Genomic DNA, 13,300 nt, shown 5'->3' with positions numbered 1-13,300 from the left:
CTGTTTGTACTCTTATTTTCGTTAAGAAGATTATGTAGCCTAGTTTGTCATGTGCAATGGAGGGAAGCCAAACACCATTCATCTAATAACGCACATTGGGTTGAAAAAAACACCGGTTGAAAATCCGCATTTCTTGCCTTTAAGGTTAGATAATTAGCTAACGTAGCTAACGTATACGCTGAATATAACATTAACGTTACATACGTTAACGCATACATTGTTTTTCACAACATGCAACCAGAAATGTCAGTCAACACAAGCGGGGAGAGGCAACTAACAGCTAACGCCGTTAGCTAACACGTCAGCTAACACGTCAGCTAACATTAGATTAACATTAATTATCAATAATAACTACTGCAGTAACGCTATCTGTTTGCATATTGATAATTGTGTCTTGACTAGTGGATAACTGCAGCGGATACTGTGACGATAGTTAACGTTACTTACCACAAACGATGTTGCCAATGAGTTTCGGACATGGTATAATCTTGTCTCGGATGCAGCCGTGAACTTTGCAGCCTGTCTGTGTGTGTGAGCGTGCTCGCGTCGCGTACAGCGGGGTTAATACTAATATACTAAAATACTAATACATTTATGGGTGGGGGTGGGGGCTTCTTCTTCTTTGGTGCTTATTCAGGGTGGCATTACTGACTGAGAGATACTTTGCTGAAGCAATGGCAAAAAACACAACGAGAGATCTTTTACGTTAATATGAGAAGCGTCATAATATTTTCGGTTTGTTGTAAAACTGTGGGGGGACAAATTAGACTATGGCGGGGCGCCACAGTCTAGTTAATGAATGGGAAACACTGGCAGTTGTCTTTTGCAGGAAAATATCAAAATGGTACTCAAAGTGACATTTACTACTGTCAACAAAGCGTGTTCAATACAAAACTTTCTTTTCTGTTACATCATTTACACGTGTCTTTAAAAATAGAACTCCTCAAATGAAAAAAAAGAACTCAAATGAATGAAAGAGTCACATTTGATAGCCATTAGTGAGTTATTTCTGTACTGAGAATCTGCTACTTTCCACCTCTCTCACCCAATTTCAAAATAAACACTCAACTCCTGTATGGAGATGAGGATTGTCCCTCTGGGGTTGTCACACTTTAGTTTCGAGCATGGCTTGTCTGAAATTGCTTGACTTAAATATATTAATTTGTCACCTTGGGGTTTAGGAAATTGTGACTGACCAAATGATTAATAAATTACTAAAAGACAACATTCAGCAGATGAATCATTAATGAAAATACTACTTAGTTGGAGCACCAGTTGACACCTACGTGTTAGCATAGGAGCATCTTCTCACTACTTCAAAAGCAGGTTGCCCAACGGGGTAATTTAATCTTCCAAAAACCTGGAGGACTTCACTTGAGCAGAGAGAGAGGGGGAGAGATTGGCAGCTAGCTGGCAGACATGCCGGGTTCAGTGTGTGTTGGTGCTGCTGCCAAAGCTCCAATCAAGTGTCTCTTTTTGCATAAAAAAGAGACTTTCCCACATTGTCTGTCATACACAAACACACACGCACACACACAGAGCATCACATCAATCCTTCAATGTGACAAGCGAGGACTGCTTGTTTGTGTATTTGTGTATGTGTGTGCGTGTGTGTGTGTGTGTGTGTGTGTGTGTGTGTGTGTGTGTGTGTGTGTGTGTGTGTGTGTGTCCGGCTAAGTAAGTGTCTTTGTGTTTGTAGGAATCTGGATTAGGTTGTCTCATGGAAACACAAAGCTTATGTAAAGCTGACCTACACTACATGGCACCACACAAGTGTGAACTGGCCTGCTGCCGTGCTAACTACCCCTGCTGGCACCTCTGCCTGGACTGCTCACTCTGACAGCTGACTGTACTGAAGACAATGAAAGTAATCCATCCGGTAAATGTTTCCTACCTATCCATAAAATGGAGTAGACGATTCCTTGAGTAACTCAAGTAATTGTCTGTCACACACACACACACACACACACACACACACACACACACACACAACCCATATAACGGTAACCACATAAAACTAGACTATTTACAGCCCACTGTGTTCACAAGGATGATGATTACTGTCACACAACGCACTTACGGGCTGTGTACAGGTGACGTGGAGAAGAGGGTAGGGATTGCAAAATCGAGGATGAGAGAGAAAATAGTTAGGGGCGAAGAAAAGACACAGGCCAGAGAAAACGACAGAAAGTTTGGGATCATGTTCAAGCTGAAACAAAACAAAAATGATTTATAGTGTTTTTATTGTAAAACCAAACTAGCCTACCACATTAGCACAATGTCAAGGCTTCAGCATCTCAGCAGAAAGCTTCCAGTCTAATGTTGCGCTCACAGTCCACGGAGCGTCTCCGACACAAGGTAACGTTAACATTAGCATTTGACGTAAATAAATATGATCGCTAGTTGAGATGAGACCTCCCCGCTTATCTGGCGGCAAAAGGCCCCACCAACGGATTAGCTCACACACTGCTGTGACACAAAGTTAGCTGATTGGGTTTGATGTTAATTTTAAAAGACCTTATTTTCTCTTATATTTACTATTGCTCCTTAATAAAAAAAAAAAAAAAAGTATTTCTTATCCGTTTACTTGATTAATTGCTGCAATAGTCGGTAGAATACTTGACTAAAATAATCGATGGCTGCAGGCCTAGTAGAAGTCATATTTAACAGTGTTGCCCATTCAATCCTACCAACATCTTAGCCTGGAAATCCAGACTCAAATCCGAAAGATTAAGGGTCTGGCATTGAGTAATGAAAATGGCCCAACTCGAGGGGCGGCACCAAGCATGCATTTGAAAATCTCACTGCACGCAATTGGATAACACTACGACCAATCACAACAATACACGGGGTGACGTATCCAGAGCCCCATACGCTTAGCTACCAGCGGCGCTAACTGGTAGATTAAACTGTCTTCATCTGTTTAGCTCGCCTCTGGCCCGTCTATATCAGATACACTGATGTGATTGGTGCAGCTCGGCTACAAGGGCATAGTTAATAGGGGTGGGAAAAATAATCGATTCTTACGCATCGCGATTCTCTCTACAACGATTCGATTATTGATCGTGATAAGTTAATAATCAATATATATTGTTTTTTTTTTTGTTGTTTTTTTGTTTTTTAATTCCAAAGGCCAAGGGAACTTTATCAGGATGCAGAGTATCCTGGATCCATGAAATAACTGGCCTTTAAAAATAAAAATCTGCCTGCCTCTATGGGAATTTAACATAGGGGTGTACTCACTTTTGTTGCCAGCGGTTTAGACATTAATGGCTGTGTGTTGAGTTATTTTGAGGGGACAGCACATTTACACTGTTATACAAGCTGTACACTTAATACTTTACATTGTAGCAAAGTGTCTTTCTTCAGTGTTGTCCCATTAAAAGATATAATGAAATATTTACTAAAATGTGAGGGGTGTACTCACATTTGTGAGATACTGTATATTTTTTTAAATCACGCATGGAAATGTACATAAAAAAATTGTAAAAATTGTTGCATCAAGATGCATAGATAATCAGTTTAGATCGAATCGTTGGCCTCTGAATCTGAATCGAATCATGAGGTGCCAAGAGATTCCCACCCCTAATAGTTAATAAGCATCATTACTCAATGCCAGAGTGACTCGCTGAGCAAATTCAAATTGTGATCTTGCGAGAACTCTGGATTTCTAGGGTACCAACATCTTAAACATACTGTAAATGTTATTGCTGAGATAGAAATGCAATGGCACGGCAAGACACAGCATTACTGTACAACAGTCATTGAGTCAATTAGGACAAGCAACACATGCGGTCAGACAACAAATCCCCAGGTTAACCTAATTATCCAAATTATCTTATCTTATCTTACAGGAGCTGAAAACAGAGTTGAACATAACATTGAGCTTCAGTGCAGTGGACAATTGTTACTAACATTGCAAGTGAACACACCTTCTCTTTGTCTTTATTGTCTCTTTTTTATGTTTTTGTTTCCTATATCCCAGCAATGCAGTTTGTGGGTAAAATGTCATCCTCTCTAATTAATAGAGGTGTTGAAATTAATCAAATAATCAATGCATCGAATCGTGGACATGGACGATGCTGCATCGATAATCGGCCGGGCCATAATCGATTATTTCTGTTTACAATTTAATGTAAGCCTAACAACCTTTCTGTTTACATATTCTGTTATGTTTTGCACATTCAGGAAGTGCCATGTGCTCAGTGCTGTAGTTTTATGTATCCAATTTATTTAGTATTAGAGCACTGCAGAATGTTTTGTTTTTGAAGCTTGAAAAGCTATGAATTAAATATCCTATATGGCTTTAATAGAAAAATGTATTTGACGCATCGTGATGCATCGTGATGCATCGAGATATTGAATCGAAGACATGATAATCGTAATGGAATCGGGTGATCAGTGAAGATTCACACCTCTACTAATTAATGCCAAAGCAACAATAATAGTAATACTAGAAAATGCATTTCCTGCAGAAAATGCGTGCAAATGCTGAATAGCTAAATTGCTAAAGCTAAACTGGATTAATAGTTTAAATCCGTAAGAAGAAGCTGAAGTAGTGAGAATAGTTGGAAAAGTATGAATGGTTTTATTTAACATGAATTTCATTAAAATGTTGAATAACACCAGTAATGTATAAAATATGTGGAATATTTAAAGGTTTTTTGAAAAGCTGAGGCTAAACTGAATTGTTGGCTTTAAAAGTTAAATAATGCCAAATGATGTAGAACATTGTGAGGTCTGAATTTATGTTCTAATTGAAATTATGAATAAGTATGGAATAATTACAAATGCTGTGAGAAACATTGATGAAAATGCAGAAATATGAAACAAATTGTTTGAAAAATCTCAAATGCATTGCACTGCACTGCTGAAAAACTTGGAAGTTGAAATGTAAAATTGTCAGTTGGAAGCTGAACTGCATTACCTTAATAAGCGAAGAGCTGAAATACATTGCTAGAAAAGCTGGAAGCTCAACTGTCATAAAAAAGTGGAAGTTCAAATAAATTGACTAAAAAGGCTGAAAGTATAAATACTTCGTATTATTACGAGATACACTCACCTTGAAGATTATTAGGAACACCTGTTCAATTTTTTGTTAATGCAATTATCTAATCAACCAATCACTTGGAAGCTGCTTCAATGCATTTAGGGGTGTTGTCCAGGTCTAGACAATCTCCTGAACTCAGAATGTCAGAATGGGAAAGAAAGGTGATCTAAGCAACTTTGAGCGTGGCATGGTTGTTGGTGCCAGACGGGCTGGTTTGAGTATTTTCCAATCTGCTCAGTTACTGGGATTTTCATGCACAACCATTTCTAGGGTTTACAAAGAATGGTCTGAAAAAGGAAAAACATCCAGTATGTGGCAGTCCTGTGGGCGAAAACGCCTTGTTGATGCTAGAGGTCAGAGGAGAATGGGCCGACTAATTCCAGCTGATAGAAGATCAACTTTGACTCAAATAACCACTCGTTACAACCGAGGTATGCAGCAAAGCACTTGTGAAGCCACAACACGCACAACCTTGAGGCGGATGGGCTACACCAGCAGAAGACCCCACCGGGTACCACTCATCTCCACTAAAAATAGGAACATGAGGCTACAATTTGCACAAGCTCACCAAAATTGGACCTTTCAAGACTGGAAAAATGTTGCCTGGTCTGATGAGTCTCGATTTCTGTTGAGACATTCAGATGGTAGAGTCAGAATTTGGCGTAAACAGAATGAGAACATGGATCCATCATGCCTTGTTACCACTGGGCAGGCTGGTGGTGGTGGTGTAATGGTGTGGGGGATGTTTTCTTGGCACACTTTAGGCCCCTTAGTACCAATTGGGCATCGTTTAAATGCCACAGCCTACCTGAGCATTGTTTCTGACCAGGTCCATCCCTTTATGACCACCATGTACCCATCCTCTGATGGCTACTTCCAGCAGGATAATGCACGATGTCACAAAGCTCAAATCATTTCAAATTGGTTTCTTGAACATGACAATGAGTTCACCGTACTAAAATGGCCCCCACAGTCACCAGATATCAACCCAATAGAACATCTTTGGGATGTAGTGGAACGGGAGCTTCGTGCCCTTGATGTGCATCCCACAAGTCTCCATCAACTGCAAGATGCTATCCTATCATTATGGGCCAACATTTCTAGAGAATGCTTCCAGCACCACGAAGAATTAAGGCAGTTCTGAAGGCGAAAGGGGGTCAAACACGCTATTAGTAGGGTGTTCCTAATAATCTTCAAGGTGAGTGTATATCCATTGCATAGAACAAACAAGCATGACCCTAAAGAGCTGAGAGATGAATATATTGCCTGAAAAGAAGGAGGCTATATATATATATATATATATATATATATGGATGAAATCACAAATGACACTGTGTGTGTGTGTTAGGGGTGGAACGTTACATGTATTCGTATTGAACCGAAACGGTACGGGCGTCTCAGTTCGGTACATGAATTTACACGGAGAATACACGGTATAAAAATAAATAAAACTCGCGTGCAAATTAATTAATGTAATGTGGAACTACTGTTACATACGCGTTTCTTAGGGACACCTAATCTGTAGCCCCGCCTTAGCTCTGAAGCTCCCAAGCTCCGCCTACATGTCAAGTCGGTCCAGTGAGTCCAGACCAGAGCCATGTCTTTCTCTATCACTCTGGTTCACACGAAGCAAACTAGTTCCTTCCATATACAACCAAACACGGATGTACTGTAGCTGTATCCCTTCTTGGCTCGACCACAAATGGCTTCCAGGCCCATTTGCTTCGCTGTTTGCTCCGCTGTTAGCTCCGCTTTTAGCTCCGCCGTTAGCTTCGCTGTTTGCCGTTTGCTCCGCTGTTAGCTCCGCTTTTAGCTCCGCCGTTAGCTGTTAGCTCCGCCGTTAGCTTTGCTGTTTGCTGCTAGCTCCGCTGTTAGCGTGTGAAGCTAACGCCACAATTCGCCAACTGCTCTGTGTAACCGAAGCTGCTCTTTTAACACCCCTGCTCTGTGCATTCACATATGAGAGCAGCGCTTGTCTCCCATATCACACTACTAGCTGATTGTCTTATTTTGTTTACAAGATCCAGATGGAGTCTGGAGATGATGTGGGGTAGCCTACTTATTGTTTACTGTTTACTTATCTTACTTTATACCCTTCAGGCTGTTGCAGTTAGCTCAGGGGAGAGACTGGATGACACTAGGTGGTACAGCCTGAGACATGCACAATAAAAACAATTGCCTTCTGCATTTTTGTTATGCTTTTCCCTCCATTGTACCGAACCAAACCGTGATGTCTGAACCGAGGTATGAAACGAACCGTGACTTCAGTGTACCGTTCCACCCCTAGTGTGTGTGTGTGTGTGTGTGTGTGTGTGTGTGTGTGTGTGTGTGTGTGTGTGTGTGTGTGTGTGTGTGTGTGTGGCAACATTATTGATCTCAGGACGTGACTTTTTGTCCGAAGACAGCGGTGTGGAGAGTGGACCGCGACTCGTGATAATAGCGTTCAGGATGTCTGTTGTTTCGAAGTAGGCTACAGAAATCATAGGCTCCTGTTATCTAAAGGTTTGTCAGTGCCATGGCTCAATATTTAAAAGATTTCAACAATGTGGATGAGGTCGTTATAATCGGATGGCCGCCCGTATTCATTTGAGCCAGAGTAGGCTATGTATGAAGTATACGGATGAAGAGCGTACGAGGGGAGAGAGAGGGGCTGCAGCTGCTCAGTGTTTCGTGCGGTCATTAGGCTATAGGCTAATACATCCATGGTTTTGTGTTATCTAAAAGATTTTCAATAAAAACAATGGTTCGTATTTGCTCATGTCTCACAGCCCTGTTGATTAGAGGGGGAAATCCTCTGACGTGGTAACACAAGGTTGTAGGGTTGTGTCCGAGGTATATCACTGGACACATCCAGACCACAGATATCTGGCAGCAACAGGTCCCACTCCTGAAAACATATTCTTTGGGCTTATAGGTTATTAGGTTATATTGAAACTTGGTTCGCGCCGGCCCATCATTGAGATTTCGCTCAATACTGGACCAAATTCAAAGATTTTTGGTCACATCAGTCTATTAGACGCAAATGCATGGGGAAATGGGGTTCAGGTTGAAAAAAAGTAATTACCCTTTAAATATGTAAGAAGAATTCCAATATGTACTAAGTAATTAAATAAATTCAGATGGGAGTTTTACAGCAAGGAATTAAATGAGCTTGAGTGTAGTCAAAAGAAGTCAAGGTTTCCTTAAAGTGTCTTTGTTGGAATAATGATAAAACATCAGATGAGGTCTAAAGCCCGAAGAGTTGATCTATAATAACTTTGATTGTGTGTGTGTGTGTGTGTGTGTGTGTGTGTGTGTGTGTGTGTGTGTGTGTGTGTGTGTGTGTGTGTGTGTGTGTGAGTGATGTTCTGTTAATGTTCATATTACTGTCTGTAGTTGCAATTTGAATGTCTGGCAAAAATGCTGCGTCATGCTTACTAATCAGTGACCACGTTTGCAAACACAGCGGAGATCCTTTGATCTCTGTAATCAGCTAACGACCGTATCACCTGCTGTTAGACTGCTCCCATTTACGGACACTGAGAGCGACCTGTGAAAAGAGGCCCAGACAGCTGAAACGATAGGGGGCAGCAGTGAAATGACGTCATTGTGAGCGTCACAAGGCCTTTGCGAACATATTGGTATATAATTTGACTTTAAAATGACTCTGAAATCGCAGTTTCAAAATACTCTTCGTTTGCGTTTTGGCTCAAGAGAGAATGAGGATAAATAACATTATGGTCAATGAGAAATTTACCGACTGTCTTGTCGCTCTGAGGCAGATAATTCAATAACTATAAATCCTATAGCTTACGTGAGCACATTAGCTGAAAGTAGACATGAATACCTACTTTCAGGTCCCGTCCCTTTTGCCAGCTAAAACCCAATGGAGATTTTTTTGTATTGAGACACCAGAATAGTTAAACCAGTGGTTCTTAACCTTTTCGAGTCGCGACCCCCTAGAATAATGAGGTTGGTGTTCAAGACCCCCCCACCCCCGTCAACAACGAGAAACAGAGCTGCAAACCAGTATTTTATTTAGCAATACTATATTGATTTTCAAAAACACAATATCTATTTTTTTTTTTTTTTTTTTTTTTTTATGTGCAAAAATAGTCATGTAAGACAGTGGTTCACGTTTATGTTGTGTTTAAACCCCCTACCGCTAGATGGCTGTGCTGAGACGCACCACTAGTGTCCTCGCCTAACAATGCCTAGAAGTGCCTGACTTTTTGCTAGAAGCTAACAATGTACTTGTTAGCTTCTAATAATGTACACTAACAATGTACTACTTTAGCATATACAAATGTGCTCACTAAGAACCTGTGAACCACAATCCCAAACTGGCAGTTTGATTTTCTGTGTACTGAATTGTTTACCTAAAGTAAACTTCTTTGACTTGCATGCACATCATGTCTTTTTTTAAATATTAGTTTTTCTAAAATTATACTTTAAAAAAATCCCAATATATCGCCTTACGCACAGTATTGAAATACGTATCATATTGCCAGATTCTTGCCAATACACAGCCCTACAAACCAGTGTAAACAGCTGTTTCTGCACGCCTCCCCCTGCTGATTTTGAGTGATTTTTGAAAATGCTCTGATTAATACATGTAAACAAATAATGCTTTCCTTTGATGACAGTTTAGTTTTAGCAGCTAGCACCTAGCCTTGTCCAATGTGCTCCAGGCTCTGTGGATTTTTGATGCGCTTTTGACTTCTTCTCTCCCCCTGACCCGGCTTCAGACCCCTTTCTGTGTTCCAGGACCTCCTGATTTACAAATGAAGCTCTGAATATAACACACAAAATGTACCAAACTCGCACAGTAATGTAAAAGTCATTGCCCACTATAGAATATGTTATTTCATTTTTTTTCTCCCCAACCATCTACCGACCCCCAGGTTGAGAACCACTGAGTAAAACTGTCACTATTAGGACTTCCCTACTATTGATGTTTTTAAATCCAGTCTTTCAATCCATCGTTTAACTTTAGGCTTGTTGTGAATAAATTGTGATTGTGATTTTTTTTGGCTACCTGATGATATTTTTAATGTGTTCTATGTGTAGGTTTAAATTCATACTTCCAGGACAAATGGGCTTTATTTTCAAGCATAGAGCACACCTAATTGAACTTAAACCCCAGGCTAATGCTAGACACTCGCCTCGTTCTTAATGTATTTACAAAAAACTCACGCTATGAATCTGCATCCATCCACACCACTATTGTACAAGTTGAGTTCATTTGGCATTGCTACAAACAGTAGGAGTCATTGCTACAAACAGTAAAAGACCATGAAAGTCCCTCATAAGAAAATCACTCAGCGCTCTGTTACATCTTCTGATTCCTCATTCTGATATCTGACTGAGAGTCTTTCAATCAAACCTCCTACTGCATCGACCGCACACAACACAGGCAGTGATTCATTAGCTCAGGTATACACCACCCTGACATATGCACTTTCAGCTGATGTCTCTGCACCTGATGAATACTTAATAAATAATCACCTACTATCAAATTAGTTTTGTAAATCAGCTTATAATTTACTATGCGCTGTCACAAGGAGTTTCAGAATGACTCTGGCACTTTAATGTATAGAGAACAGGCACGTCTTTGTAAAGACTGGCCAGCACCTCCCATCCCAGGGGTCCACTTCCCCTCTAAGCACTTACCAAAACACAATCACAATCTGAAAACTCAGCCTGTCTACCTTGTCACTCACACCAAGTTTCACAACATCTATTTCAAGTATTCAGCACTAAAGGTAGTCTTTTTAGTCTACATAAACAAATGCAAACACAATCATAGAGTTGCAAACACAAGATGCCAAATGCACCTTAGAGGTTGCAAATAATAATCTACAGATTGCTTTTTTTAAATGAAACATGGTTGTAAAAAACAAAGGCTATGATATGTAGGCCTATGTCTATGTAGATCACAAAAAAACATGTCAGAATTCAAAGCAGAAGATACATTTCCATCAAGGGCTGAACAATTAATTGGAATTTTATCGAAATTGCAATATGGACTAATGCAATATCCAAATCGCAGGAGGAGCAATATTTGTTAAAAGCAAAATATGTGTCAAAATACCATTTTGAATTAAGTATTGTGATGCTGCAGAGAAGTCCCTGCCTACAACTCTTATTCTACAGACTTAAAAGAAAAAAATCTAACTTAAAAAACAAACTATCATTACACTATCATTTTAATATACTTTTCAATGAAAATGAGAATAATGATGAAAAAAAGAATCCATACCTCCAATATCTTGTATCACATCGCAATTGCAATTTCAGTCAAAATAATCCCAATTAGATATTTTTTCCAAACCCGCCCTATTTCCATGTGTCAACAGAGACACAGGTCAGAAATTGGTGCTAACTTTGACGAATCTCCCAAATGTCCTCTCTCCTCCTCTGTCCTTCCTTACAGTGAGGCTATAAGCATGTAAGAGCCAAAGAATCACGTCAGTATAGCTGAATCTTCTCCTGTGCGTAACACTTACAGCAGGCAAAAAGCAGACCTAGGTGGAATGACAGACTATACCGATAGCAACCAGCCTGGTCTTCCAGGAAAATGAGCCCACTCCCCTTGCGAGGAGGAGCTCCGAGCTACTTCCCTGACAGTTTATGATTCCATGCACCCCAGCCTCATCCTGAATGCATCAGGCATTTAAATGTATCTGCACACACTGTTGGCAAGTGGACATGACAAAGGGAAATCAATAGCCAGCCCCTATTGTAAATGAGATTGAACTGAAGCCATGTACTGAAAACGACCTATCATGTTTAAGATCACTATTTAATATGCATTCAGTATAAGGTAAATATATATCTGAGGTGTAGCCCAGCCCAAATGCTTATCTGCATTTGCTGTTAGGTTTATGATGAAGCAGGGGTTCAATGAAGAGATCAGGTCTTTATGTAACCAGCTTTCACACTTGATTTCAAATGGAATCAAATCACCTCAACAACAACCACGCAGCAGCTAAAAATTTAATTATTCTACATTAAATACAACGGAAAGTATGACGATAACAAACGTGTACATATTGGGCTTTAAATTGTGTGATCAATCGAAGGGCCAGCCAAAATGAGTCAGCACCTGTACTTGCACCCCTTTTTCTCTTTCTCTCTCATTAGGCAGCGTTGCTCAGACTATAAATCACGATAACATCTATGGGGGCACATATTCTCAATGGATTTTTTCACTGTGACTCAACGTTATAGCTTTCTATTATGTGTTACAGGCGTTACTACAGTCTGGTAGCTGTGCACTACCACCGCAGCCAGGCAAGTTCCCGCAGTGACCGCAATAGGTAGAGCCTTTATGTAGAACAATGCAGTCATCATCCTTTCAACCCGTGAACAAAACAAGCATTCTAGTGCTTAATTGGACCAATACTAGCAAAGGCAATCAATAAGTCAATTGTGTCAGAGATGTAGCTCCTATAGATCTGTTGCTCAGATGTGATTTCCTATCAGACTTACTGCAATTCCGCAACACTACTCAGCTAAACCGGGCTAAAATCAAAGATGAGATAGAACAGAGCCCTAGACCCAGTTCTCCAGTAGACGAACCATGCCTGCTTTCTTTCTGCATCCACACAGAGAGGGGCACATCATTTCAGCTTCAATACTTGCAGAAACGGTCATTCACTGTCGGGTGTAAATACTCCCTCTGACTGCAGTTATCACAATATTTTGTCTAATTGCCATTCATACATATTATCTTGTTTTCTCAAGCTGTTATAGAAATAAAGAAGTCTAATTCCTACCTGTTCGGCGCAGCGTCTGTCGGTGCAACTCCGGGTCTGTCGGACACAGAGGCTCTGCAGCCTACATTTACCGTAATGACGGTACTAGTCACGCCGGTAGATTATTACTGTGTTCTAATTACGGTGTTGTGCTCCACTCGTTTTTTGGAAATTAGACAGACATTAATAAAACTGTGTACATTAATTTAAACTTGGAGAGAATTAAATGCAATGGTAATGTAAATGTAACACTCGTATTGCTTACCTCGGCAGCAGAGCCAGCTATTTTACGTTAACGTTATCAGCTGTAGCTCGAATCTCGATCAATCTTTCTGCAAAATTAGTGAAACATACATAGCCTAATGATGAAATGTGCTGGCAGGTTCTGTGTAGCTTGCTGCTGTTCATTAAAAGTAAACCATTATGTTATAATGGATACCACGTGCTTCATAACCGTTTAATTTTGATCGTAAAACGTATAGGATATGTTGCTAACTTGGGGTATTAACTT

The 13,300-nt window shown here is 40.2% G+C and overlaps 1 protein-coding gene across 3 annotated transcripts in view; it reads right to left on the bottom strand.

The window, feature by feature from the left end:
* The window catches only part of map2 (microtubule-associated protein 2), a 109,711-nt gene extending 96,752 nt beyond the window's left edge, over positions 1-12,959 (bottom strand). Inside the window, exon 1 of one of the 3 annotated variants that reach the window (XM_036004668.1) lies at positions 12,811-12,959. The gene's annotated coding sequence lies outside the window, so the exon portion shown is untranslated. The remainder of the gene's footprint in view (positions 1-12,810) is intronic. The other 2 variants (XM_036004669.1, XM_036004671.1) reach the window with 2 other exon arrangements.
* Positions 12,960-13,300: the final 341 nt, after the last annotated feature.

The sequence above is a fragment of the Sander lucioperca genome, chromosome 8 (genome assembly GCF_008315115.2).
Source record: "Sander lucioperca isolate FBNREF2018 chromosome 8, SLUC_FBN_1.2, whole genome shotgun sequence".
In the NCBI taxonomy this organism is placed as follows: Eukaryota; Metazoa; Chordata; class Actinopteri; order Perciformes; family Percidae; genus Sander; species Sander lucioperca.
The sequence above is the reverse complement of the archived record's forward strand: the minus strand, read 5'-3'. Positions and strand labels throughout refer to the sequence as shown.